The 13124-nt window shown below is 42.9% G+C and overlaps 1 protein-coding gene across 5 annotated transcripts in view; it reads right to left on the bottom strand.

Moving 5' to 3' along the window:
- The window catches only part of LOC137385143 (NACHT, LRR and PYD domains-containing protein 3-like), a 167706-nt gene that overhangs the window by 143302 nt on the left and 11280 nt on the right, over positions 1-13124 (bottom strand). For 3 of the 5 annotated variants that reach the window (XM_068060034.1, XM_068060035.1, XM_068060030.1), the window contains exons 2-4: positions 7552-7717; positions 6492-6581; positions 3228-4175 (exon numbers count right to left, since the gene is read on the bottom strand). The gene's annotated coding sequence lies outside the window, so the exon portion shown is untranslated. The remainder of the gene's footprint in view (positions 1-3227; positions 4176-6491; positions 6582-7551; positions 7718-13124) is intronic. The other 2 variants (XM_068060031.1, XM_068060033.1) reach the window with 2 other exon arrangements.

Here is a 13124-nt window from a genome sequence, read left to right as displayed (position 1 = left end):
TCCAACATGACAGCAGATTACTGATTGACAATATGATCCATTTATTTCTCACATGTACTTCCTTCTTTCACACTTTGTGATTTACTTAGAAATAAAACAGCAGGGAATCAGAATTCCAATACCCAGGAAGGGACATTTCTGAACTGATGGAAGCAGCTGGAAAAGTGTCTGAAAAATTTCCAACTAATCGAAATAACCACTGTTGATTTATCGGTCAGGAAAATTGATCAATAATAATCATGATGAAAAATGCGATCAATCCAATCAATTTTCCCTCAGTATTTGAACTATCTGACACCCATTATTTTACAGTCACTGCCAGTTTGAAACCTCAGTAACTGGGAATACTCAGGATATTATTCAGCAAATCTTACATTTATAAAGAGGCTTCAATGTAAAAGAACATCGATTATGGTGGTGTGCTGGTTATGTTACTGGACGTGTAATCAGAGAAGTGAGTTTTTGGTGGTTTGTGAATTCAAATTCAAATTTCAAATCGAAATATTTAGAAATAAAAGGCTGAGATCAGTAAAGAACATTGTTATAATACCGGATATCCTTTAGGTCTGATCTCTACATGACTGCAGTTCTACACCAATGTGGTCATCTCTGAAATGGACATGCAAGCTGCTACAATGGAGAAGAATCTAAACAGATGGAACACTTGGCTGTGACCTCGGTGATGGATTTGGACGTGATAAAAGAACACCCAGCCAAGTCGACCCTGAAAATTCCTCCTCTTTGATATCAGGTTTAGTTTAGTTTAGTTTAGAGATACAGCACTGAAACAGGCCCTTCGGCCCACCGAGTCAGTGCCGACCATCAACCACCCATTTATACTAATCCTACACTAATCCCATATTCCTACCACATCCCCACCTGTCCCTATATTTACCTACCACCTACCTATACTAGGGGCAATTTATAATGGCCAATTAACCTATCAACCTGCAAGTCTTTGGCATGTGGGAGGAACCCGGAGCACCCGGAGGAAACCCACGCAGACACAGGGAGAACTTGCAAACTCCACACAGGCAGTACCCAGAATTGAACCCGGGTCGCTGGAGCTGTGAGGCTGCGGTGCTAACCACTGTGCCGCCCTACTTGTACCAAAATGGGGAGAGGTGGACCATATCATATTTATTAGTCAACGTCCCAGACTCCTCCATCAGCAGCAGAAGCAGCATGTGATAGACAGAGCTAAGTGATCACACAACCAATGGATCCAGTTAATTCTCATCAGTCCTGTTACATCCAGTTCCAGATGCTGTTGAAAAATTAACCAAACATGGGAATGGAAATCTCCGATTGATGATCAGCCATCACCTTTTCTAAGCTGATGAATCAATAATTCCCCATATTGAACTCAACTTGAAGGAACGACTGAGAGCAGCAAGTGTAATGAATGTAGTCCAGGTTGCACAATTTAATGGCCAGTTTCTGGACAAAACAAATGCTAGGGGTCCCGACAGTATTCTGGCAGTAGCTTTGAAGATTTGTGCTCTGGAACTAGCCCTGGCTCAATCCAAGTTGTTTCAGTGCAGCCATAACATTGACATCTACCTGACAATATGGAGAATTGCTCAGTTATGCTCTGTACACACAGAGCAGGATAAACCTAAGGTGGCCAAGTACCGTCCCAGCAGCCTACTCTGAATCATCATCAAAGTCATCAATAGTGTTATCAAGCAGCACCTATTTAACAATAACCAGCACCAATCATTTGCAGACCTTATTACAGCCTTGGTCCAAACAAGGACAAAAGAGCTGAATTTCAGACATGAGGTGAAAGTGATTGCCCTTGAAATCAAGTCAGTATTCCACTGACTGTAACATCAAGGAGCCCGAGTATATCTGAATTCAATGGAGATAATGGGGGAAAGCTCGCCAGTGGATTGAATCTAATCTTCTACAAATAAAGATCGTTTTGGTTCTTCAAAGACATTCATCTCAGCACTGCTGGAGTTCAATGGGGCAGCGCCCTTGGCCCAACCATCTGCAACCACATGCAGAAAGAACTGAGCATGACCCAGGCTTCGGCTGACAAGTGGCAGGTAGCAATTGCAACACACAAGTGCAGGCAATTACCACCTCAAACACAAGAAAGTAGAACCACCTTCCTCCTTCATTCATATTGTTATCCACATCACACCTAGTCTAATCCAACCTCAGCTACCACTGGGTGGGATGGGGATGGGGGTGGAGGGGTCGTGATCGGGAGGCACAAAAGGCCAGAGTCAGAGGAAACTGTGATTTGCAATTGCACCACAGAGGTTATAGGGCTGGAGACATCGGAATTTGAGGACAGGACTAATAGCTGAGTGGGACAGGGAGCAAGCAGGAGTTTTGAATGGGCTGAACTTAATGGAGGAGGGGAGGCTGGTCAGGGAATAATATAAGTAATTAAGTCTAAAGGTAACAAAGATAAGGATGAGGGTTTCAAAAGCTGAGTGGAGAAGGCAATGTTATGGAGGTGGACATATGATCTATTTATGATAAAGCAAATATGGGATCAAAAGCTAAGCAGGTGAGCAAATAGGAGGTTCAGGTTGTAAACAGACTGGTTCAGTTTCAGAGAGTGGGCAGGAAGTGGGAAGAAACAAAATGACGTGGAGACAGAGTTTGTGTTGGCAGCAGAAGACGATGACTTCAGGCATCCCAATATTTAACTTCAGGACATTTCAAGCTCAATAAACGACAGGAGCTAAAAATATATATATATAGATTATAAATAGAGAAAGAAAAATGGGCCTCATTTTGCAACGAACGCCAGTCATTTAGTGCCTTGTCCATAGACTTTTGGTTTCTGTAATAGGAGTTCTTCTCAGTCAATTCTGGAAAAAGCACAGCACCGTCTTCATTGAGAATCTGGGAACAGTATCAATCTGACCAGCAAGTGTGCATCTTCTCAAACAATCAGATTGAAGAATCATTAATGAGCAGGGGAGAGTCTGAACCAGCAAGTGTCAGTCGGAATATTCAATTCAGCATCAAATCAGACACAGATAGCGGAATAAAGAGAGGGAATGAAAGATTAGCTTCAGAGAGAGAGAGAGAGAAAAGGGACAGAAAGAAAATATTAAAACTTATTTGTTATTATTTTCTTAAATCACCAACAATAACTTAAATCTGAAAGAATGAGACTTCACACTTGTTCAAGTTCATTTTTGGTGCTGAGGTTGTTTGACAGTAATTAAGGTTTATCAAACTGTTAGAAAAATACTTACACTGGAACGGACAAGCCTGAACTTTTTCTGGCGAGTTTAATGTGTCTATCTCAGACAACACCAGGCAGTTCAATGTATTTCACTGGGGAGTACCTTGGTGACAGACCGTTCTCCCTCAGCTTTTGGAGAAGCAGGACATCTCTGAGAGTAACTTCTTGATCTTCGCATTGAACTGGGCATGTGCTGTCGCCAGAAGTTAGTGTCTAATTTAATACCAGTGAGCGCATTTAGCCCAACCATTATTTCTACCGCAAACTGCAGCCGATTTTAAAAAAAACACGAAGCTACCAATATGTCATTTTCCAGGCACTCACTCTTTAAGCAAAACAAATCAGAAATCAATCTATTCAGGTGAACTGACAGAAAGTTACAGAGTTACAGATTGAGCTCAATATCCTGTTTGTCCTGTGGGAAAGACCATCCACAAGAAGAGCACAGAGACAGGTCATTGCAGACTGGATGATCTTGATTTCCGGATATAAACCTCCGGGATGTGATGGTCCTTTACAAAAACACAGGTTCTGGAAATGTGCTCAGTTGTGTACAGTTTTTGAACACGCCATCGATGGAAAACAGAAGCAATGGGAAAATCACTGCACAAATTCACTAGCTTGTGATCAGAACTATTGGAGTTACTGTTGTAGAGAGGGATTTGAGAACTTTGGGCTCATTCCAGTATAGATGAGCAGATTCAATGAAAAATTCATGCACATCTTCAGATTCTGAAGAGTTATGATCAAATAAATAAATGGTAGCGGATGCCCGTCCATTATACACTCTGCTCGGTGATCAAATCCATTTACTTCTCTTCTGTTAAAGGGAACTGGGAGAACATTACTGGCTGCTTGCTCGGAATTTCCTAAAGTGCTGTCTCGGGGAGTGACGCTCCACTACAAGTTCTACCGCCCAGATTGAGCCTCCACCAGAGTTGGAATTGACCCCGGTAATCTGTAGGGGAAAATAAACCCAACACAGCATCAGGCTTTCAATCCCCACAGTTTGTTTCTGGTTAGTTTCTCTGTTTGAGGTTCATACATTTTATCTTATTTAACATTTTTGTTTTTGTTCTTGAAATGCCCCAAAATAACTCCGCAGATAATTTTTGTCATCTGCCTGTTCCTTAATTCCCTTGAAGTATTTTCCATATCAATTAACTGATGACCTTTCCTCCACCTCTCATCTGTTTCCTCTGGTCTCTGCACTTCCTAGTTCCACTGAAACTGTCACCCTTTGCTTTCATTCCACAGAAGAGTTATACCCGAACCGTTACCAGCCCTATGGACAGATACTGATGGATCTTCACCTCTTCATATTGTTTCAGATTCAGGGTGTTAACAATTTCTCGTCTGCAACATTCTATGATTTGCAGATCTGATATCCTGTCAGTTCTGTGATGTTTACACAGAATGTGATGTTTCTGTGATGCCTGGATGGGTGCAGCTCCAACAACACTCAGGAAACTCGACACCATCCAGGACAAAGCAGCCCACTTGATTGGCACCCCATCTACAAACATTCACTCCCTCCACCACCGATGCACAGTGGCAGCAGTGTGTACCATCTACAAGATGCACTGCAGAAATGCACCAAGGTTCCTTAGACAGCGCCTTCCAAACCCGCGACCTCTACCAACTAGAAGGACAAGGGCAGCAAATACATGGGAACACCACCCCCTGCAAGTTCTCCTCCAAGTCACCCACCATCCTGACTTGGAACTGTATCGCCGTTCCTTCACTGTCGTTGGGTCAAAATCCTGGAACTCCCTTCCTAACAGCACTGTGGGTCTACCTACCCCAAATGGACTGCTTCCTGCTACAGCCATGCAGGAGCTCATTAATGTGTCTCATATTTCCTTCCTTTAGTGGCCCAGTGAAAACAATCAGACATCTCCATCTTAAATCTTAATTGGAGTTTTCTGTAGCGGTTTGAGACAACTGAGTCACTTATAGGCCATTTCAGAGGGCAGTTAAGAGTCAACCACATTACTGTGAGTCAGGAGTCACAGGGAAACTGGACTGGGTAAGGACGGCAGATTTCATCCCTTAAAGGACATGAGGCAGCCAGATGGGGTTTTACAGCAATCCAGTAGTTTCATGATCATCATTACTGAGACTAGTTTTTTATTCCAGGTTTATTAATTAATGGAGTTTAAATTTCCCCAGCTGCTATGGTGGGATTGGAGGTTGTGTCTCCAGAGCATCAGTCTGAACTCTGGATCACTTGTCCAGTAATATTACCATTATGCTACTGTCCCTAGTATGTGCTAGCGACAAGATGCACTGCAGCAACTCACCAAGGCTCCTTTGACAGCACCTTCCAAACCTGCAACCTCTAACACCTAGAAGGACAAGGGCAGCAGATGCATGGGTCTGCCACCACCTGCAAGTTCCCCTCCAGATCACACACAATCCTGATTGGGACTATACTGCCATTCCCTCACTGTCATTGGGTCAAAATCCTGGAACTCCCTCCCTAACAGCACTGTGGGTGTACCTACCTCACATGGACTGCAGCGGTTCAAGAAGGCAGCTCACCACCACCTTCTCAATGGCAATTAGGGATGGGCAATAAATGCTGGCCTTGCCAACTATGCCTAAATCCCAAAAACAAATTTTTAAAAAAAGTTTCAAGACGATGGCTCACCACCATCTTCTCAAGGATTATTAGAGATGGGGAATAAATGCTGACCTTGCCAGCCACGCTCACATTCCAAGAATGAATATAAAAAAAAGTCTTAAGAATTCCTCTATAATCTTACCTCTCTGAGTGACATCGCTTCCAACCTTTGGCTATTTTCCAATCTCCAACCACTTGTTCCAGAAAGTTCTTCCCTCTAGTACCAAGGAGGTAACTATCAGGACCTGCTCAGGGCTGCAGAAGAGTCTGTGTGTTCCCCTGGCTATAGAAACTCCCATTACTGTCACTCTCCTATTTCAATTCCATGCCTGCCTCTCAACCCATCCCACTGGAGGTGGTCTCCTCTTCCCTTTTGTCATACTGCTCCTTAGGAAATCCCTGTTCCCAGTTACTGTCTCTATCCACAGTACAGTCATCAATACCGGGTACCTATTGGACGGTTCCAGTACTCAGGCTGTACCTACACTTGTGACTGCGATACCCATCTGGATGGTCGGTCACTCACTTCCCTCTTTCTGCTCAGCTCCTGCCCGGATGTCTCTACTTGTGTGGGCTGTACATTCTCACAGGTGACCTGGACAATTTGTCTGGACAGAACTTATATTTTAAAGAATTTTGTGAACCTACCTGTGTCCATTCTCAGTGAAGACACTGGATCTCCTTCCCTGTTTAAAACTTCAGCCACAGTGGTGACAGGGATTCCCAGATCATGATGCTCTGTAATAGACACAATATTAATAGGAGGGACAGACACAAATATTAAAATGAGAACTAGCATGTTGACTCCTTAGACATGCTATGAAATCCCTCCTTCCCCATCTGTACAACAGCTGTTAGCTCTGGGATCAGGCATTTTGTAAGTGTTACGCTCAACACTTCACACCAGATGTGACACAGACAGCTGCCCAGTGAAATCCAGCGAGTCCTGTTGATCTCTACAATTGAGTGCCCGCCGGCCGAGACTCTACACTGGGAGTGTTCCTTGGCAAAATTTACTCGGACAATGCTGGCCAACACCAACCTTTGTTGCTGATGTCGGGAATATTCTACAGGAAAATACGTAGTGAGGTAATCATTGATTTATTCCTTAATCCTTCATTGAGTTTTACGCAATGAACTATTTGAGCATTAAATTTTGTTACATTCTGAATGTCATATATACTGTAGGGTTAGTATAAATGGGTGGTCTGTGCCAACCAACAACCACCCATTTATACTAACCCTGCAGTAATCCCATATTCCCAACCACCTACTTACACTAGGAGCAATTTACAATGATCAATTTACCTATCACCTACAAGTCTTTGGCTGTGGAAGGAAACCGGAGCACCCGGCGAAAACCCACGTGGTCACAGGGAGAACTTGCAAACTGCGCACAGGCAGCACCCAGAATCGAACCCGGGTCCCTGCAGCTGTGAGGCTGCGGTGCTAACCACTGCGCCACTGTGCCGCCCCCAAGATGGGAAACATTTTGACTCTAAAATACACACAACATTCACTCAATCCTGTGTGTTTTGAGACAGAAACTGATCTCATTCACAATCCATTGCTTGGCCTCATGCTGGAGAATTGTTCCCCGTGGTCAGACTCTGTCAGTCTCAGTCTCACCACTTCCTGCCTCACTTGTAACCTTTGTGGACTGTCTAAAGGACCAGTGTTTCTCACAGTAAATGGGACTTTCTCTTGCCTTTCTCCCCAGTTGATCTATGACAGCTCTTTGAATGGGAAGGGTTCTTTCTGGTTGGTGCTCTCACAATCCTCTGCTGGTTCTCCTGCTGTTGTTCCTCAGTCTACAATCCCTGTTTACTTCCCGCTGTGGCCCTTTCTCATCACTCCATCATTCACCAGGAGATCTAATTATAGCAGGGCAGAAAATGAGAATAACATTGTTTCCTTCAAGATAAATGCAATGTTCATTTGTTCTCTAAGGATTAATAAAAAAGATGACAAAACTAAATACAAAAAATATTTCATTTAATAAACAGCCTCAAGTAGCTGTGCTCCAACATTCCAAGTCCCTTTAAAGCCACAGCCACAGCATGTGAGAAATTAATTCTTCAGTCCCTTGTTCAAGGAGATCATGAATTCCACGTCTCCCGATAGTCAGTCGCTGGGTATAGCCAGCTCATTTCCCATGTCTCAATCTTCAGTCCATGGTTAGAGGCAGTTCATTCCCATGACTCAAGGTTCAGTCCCCAGTTAGTAACAGTTCATTCCCCATGTCTCAAGGTTCAGTCCCCAGTTAGTAACAGTTCATTCCCCATGTCTCAAGGTTCAGTCCCCAGTTAGTAACAGTTCATTCCCCATGTCTCAAGGTTCAGTCCCCAGTTAGTAACAGTTCATTCCCCATGTCTCAAGGTTCAGTCCCCAGTTAGTAACAGTTCATTCCCCATGTCTCAAGTTTCTGTCCCCAGTTAGTAACAGTTCATTCCCCATGACTCAAGGTTCAGTCCCCAGTTACTAACAGTTCATTCCCCATGTCTCAAGGTTTTGTTCCCAGTTAGTAACAGTTCATTCCCCATGACTCAAGGTTCAGTCCCCAGTTAGTAACAGTTCATTCCCCATGTCTCAAGGTTCAGTCCCCAGTTAGTAACAGTTCATTCCCCATGTCTCAAGGTTCAGTCCCCAGTTAGTAACAGTTCATTCCCCATGACTCAAGGTTCAGTCCCCAGTTAGTAACAGTTCATTCCCCATGTCTCAAGGTTCAGTCCCCAGTTAGTAACAGTTCATTCCCCATGTCTCAAGGTTCAGTCCCCAGTTAGTAACAGTTCATTCCCCATGTCTCAAGGTTTTGTTCCCAGTTAGTAACAGTTCATTCCCCATGTCTCAAGGTTCAGTCCCCAGTTAGTAACAGTTCATTCCCCATGTCTCAAGGTTCAGTCCCCAGTTAGTAACAGTTCATTCCCCATGTCTCAAGGTTCAGTCCCCAGTTAGTAACAGTTCATTCCCCATGTCTCAAGGTTCAGTCCCCAGTTAGTAACAGTTCATTCCCCATGTCTCAAGGTTCAGTCCCCAGTTAGTAACAGTTCATTCCCCATGTCTCAAGGTTCAGTCCCCAGTTAGTAACAGTTCATTCCCCATGTCTCAATGTTCATTCCCTGATTAGATGCAGTTCATTCCACATGTCTCTTCAGTTCCCAATTGGAGACAGTGCATGCAGTGAATGAGTAAAATTGGAAGCCATCAGCAATGAACTTGCTTTTCTTTTTTTGTGAATGGCAATTTACATGCACAACTGGACAATATACATTTACATGTCTATAGCAAAATAGCTATGAGTGAAAATTAGAATCAGTAACTGAATGATTTAAAGTAGACTGTGTAATTAAATGCAGCCTACTCTTAATCTGAAGAGAAATCAAATCACTATCTTTAGAAATATGAACAGTACTTGGGGAATTGGAGCCTGTGGATTTATTGGGATCATTCTCCAGATACAATGGATGTGATTGGGAATTGGAGTTTGAGGATTTATCGGCATACTCTCGAGATACAATAGATGTTATTGGGGAATTGGAGTTTGAGGATTTATCGTGATCACTCTCAAGATACAATAGATGTGATTGGGAATTGGAGTTTGAAGATTCAATAGTGTAATAAATTCTTTATGAAGGATAGAACCCCTTCAATCTTTGGGTGTTTATATAAATAAGTCAGTATAAATCAATAAGTTACTGACCGATTTCATCGACAGAAACCTTCTTTACTGATCCATGATGAATTATTTGGAGATAAATTCCGGGACACTTCATTTACCTTAACAGATATTTAAGTGAAGCTGTGTACAACTGGTAGCTGAGTGCAGCATGCTCACTGACACTACTGAGCCAGAGCTCTGCATCAATTAATGACCCTCAGTTAGTCCACTCCTCCTATTGCCTACGATCAGGAGATTGACAGCTCCTCCCAATCGGCCAACACGGAGCCCATAGCCCCGCTCACACCTTTGATCAGCACTGTGTTATGTAGCTCTTATTTTATCCTTTCATGGGATGTGGTCATGGCCAGCATTTATTTCACATCCCGAATTGCCCTCGAGTATGTGGTGGTGAGCCGTCTTCATAAACTGCTGCAGTCCATGTCGTGTAGGGATACCCACAGTGCTGTGAGGCAGGGTGTTCCAGGATGTTGACCCAGTGACAGTGAAGGAATGGCGATAGAATTTTAAGTCATATTGGTGTGTGGAGGGACACTTGCAGATCGTGGTGTCATCATGCATCTGCTGCCCTAGGCCTTGTAGGTGGAAAAGGTAATGGGTCTGGAAGGTACTGTCAAAGGAGCCTTTGCAAGTTGCTGCACTGCATCTTGCAGATGGTACACACTGCTACTATTGTGTGCCAGTGGTGGAGGGAGTGAATGCTTAAGGTGGTGGATGGGGTGCTGATGAATCAGGCTGCTTTGTCCTGTATGGTGTTGAGCTTCTTGGGTGTTGTTGGGAGCTTCACTCAGCTGAGAATAACATCTGTCATAGGGCAAATGTTTGAAGCTATTGTTAAAAAAGTTACAGCAGGGCATTTCAAAAAATTCAACGTAATCAGGCAGAGTCAACATGGTTTTGTGAAAGGGAAATCATGTTTAACCAATTTATTGGAGTTCTTTGAAGAAGTAACATGTGGTGTGGATAAAGGGGAACCGGTGGATATACTGTACTTAGATTTCCAGAAGGCATTTAATAAGGTGTTACATCAAAGGTTATTGTGGAAAATAAAAGCTCACGGTGTGGAGGGTGCGGGGGGTGGGGAGGGGTGCAGGGGGTAACATATTGGCATGGAGAGAAGATTGGCTTGCTAACAAGAAACAGAGAGTAGGCAGAAATTGGTCATTTTCTGGTTGGCAAGATGTAATGAGTGCTATGCCGCAGGGATTGGTGCTGGGGCCTCAACTTTTTGCAATTTATATAAATGACTTGGCTGAATGGACCGAAGGTACGGTTACCAAATTTGCTGTTGACATAAAGATAGGTAGGAAAATAAGTTGTGAAGAGAACATAAGGAGGCTACAAAGGGGTATAGATCGGTTACGTGACTGGCTAAAGTTCTGACAAATGGAGTATAATGTGGAAAAATGTGAAATTGCCATTTTGACAGGAAGAATAAAAAAAGAAGCATATTATCTAGATGGTGAGAGATTGCAGAGCTCTGCGGTGCAGTGGGATCTGGGTGTCCTAGTGCATAATCACTAAAGGGTAGTATGAGGGAAAACACGTAATTAGGAAAGCTAATAGAATGTTATCATTTATTGTGAGGCGAATTGAATACATAAGTTGGGAGGTTATGCTTCAGTTATACAGAGCATTGTTGAGACCACATCTGGAGTACTGTGTACAGTATTGGTCTCCTTATTTAAGGAAGGATGGAAATGCATTGGAAGCAGTTCAGAGAAGGTTTACGAGACTAATACCTGGAATGAGCGGGTTGTCTTATGAGAAAAGGGTGAACAGACTAGGCTGGAGTTTAGAAGAATAAAGGGCGACTTGATTGAAACAGATAAGATTCTAAGGGGTCTTGACAGGGTGGATGTAGGAAGGATGTTTCCTCTTGTGGAAGAATCTCAAACTAAGGGTCACTGTTTAGAAATAAGAGGTCGCCCATTTAAGACAGAGATGAGGAGAGGGTTGTGAAATTTTGGAACTCTCTTCCTCAAAAGGCGGTGGAAGCAGTGTCTTTGAACATTTTTAAGACAGAGGTAGATAGATTCTTGATAAGCAAGGGAGTGAAAGGTTATCGGGGGTAGACGGGAATGTGGAGTTCAGGTTACAATCAGATCAGCAATGATCCTTTTGAATGGTAGGGCAGATTCGAAGGGCCGAGTGACCTACTCCTGCTCTTATTTCATATGTTTGTATGTTTATCCCGGTGGGGGATGCAGCAATGGTAATGCCATTTAATGCCAAGGGGAGATGGTTAGTTTCTCTCTTCCTGGAGATGCTCTTTGCCTGGCACTTGTGTGGCATGAATGTTACTTGCCACTAGAGCATGGCTACCCAACCCAAACCAGACAGGACCCGATGACGTGTCGGGGTCGGGTTGGGTCGTTCTTTCGGGTCTGGCATTTGGGCTCGGGTCAGGTCGCACCGGGTCGGACACACTCTAACACTGTCACAGCCTTGCGTAACAATAGTTTGTGAAACACTAGAAACCGCAGATCTTTTGAAGTGTGCTTCCTACTCTGCTTGGTATTTCAACTTACTGTGTACTAATCAATAAACGGTTTGTGCGTACATTGTAGTAGAACTCAGTCCCAGGCTCATAATTATCCGGTTAGCCCTTTCTTACCCTTTCCTGATTCTAGGGGTGTTGAAAGTCTTTGCCATTTTAATCTGAATGAAATATTTACAATGTAATCAGTTGCTGCACTGTTATGTAATAAGATGTTTTTAATGAGTTCTATTTTTCATTGATACAAATGTAACTTTTTTGTGTTTTGGTTTATCTCTTGGTTTTCCTCCGTGCTTTGAATACTTGGTGACAAAAGCAGTTTAACAGCTTCAATCTGCATGAATAGGAACTTGGCCCTTTTCTTTAATTGCACAGTTTTCAAATGAATTGACTGCATCCCGTTAGGGGTTGGAAAGACTTCTCGTGCCTGCCTCAAAACATATTGTATTGAATAAAGAAAGTAAATGAGGCTTGTGAAGTAAATTAAGAGAGTTAAAGGGGAAAGACAACGAATTAGGCTTTGAATTTGGAATATATTTAATTAATTGTCAGACCTGATAAATCGCTGTTTTTAGTTTAATGTGGCCTCAGTGTTTATGGATAATTAATGAAATTAAGATGCATTTTTCATATACAAATCTGGGCATTGGTACTTAACAGTTGATATATAATTTTGAACATATTTTAATTTCTTAATTCATCAGATGCCGCTAAATACGAAGCAGTCTTAAATCAGTTAATTTTATTTTTGCAAAACCTGACCTACTGGATTAAAATATTAAATCAAGGAGAGACATTTCAAAGATTACTGAACTAATAATCCAGAGGCCTGGACTCGATCCAGTGACAGGCAGGACGTCAAGGCGGGAAACACTCCGCACTAGTCTGCAGTGAGTGATTCCATCGAAGGTAGAGCACAACCTCTTTAATATAGGAATGTATCTTTTAGAATAATTAATCTCTCAGGACATTCCCCGTCTCTGTATCTCAGCTGCTCACTGGATAAACTTGCAGCAACTATTTCAACCTGTAAAGCAGGAGTCTAGGTAATGTATAATGATATTTTCTGAGCCTTCGGGTAATGCTATGTTTATTTTAAGCA

This window comes from Heterodontus francisci, chromosome 28, assembly GCF_036365525.1.
Source record: "Heterodontus francisci isolate sHetFra1 chromosome 28, sHetFra1.hap1, whole genome shotgun sequence".
In the NCBI taxonomy this organism is placed as follows: domain Eukaryota; kingdom Metazoa; phylum Chordata; class Chondrichthyes; order Heterodontiformes; family Heterodontidae; genus Heterodontus; species Heterodontus francisci.
Note: the sequence above shows the minus strand (reverse complement) of the source record. Positions and strands in the feature narration are given on the sequence as shown.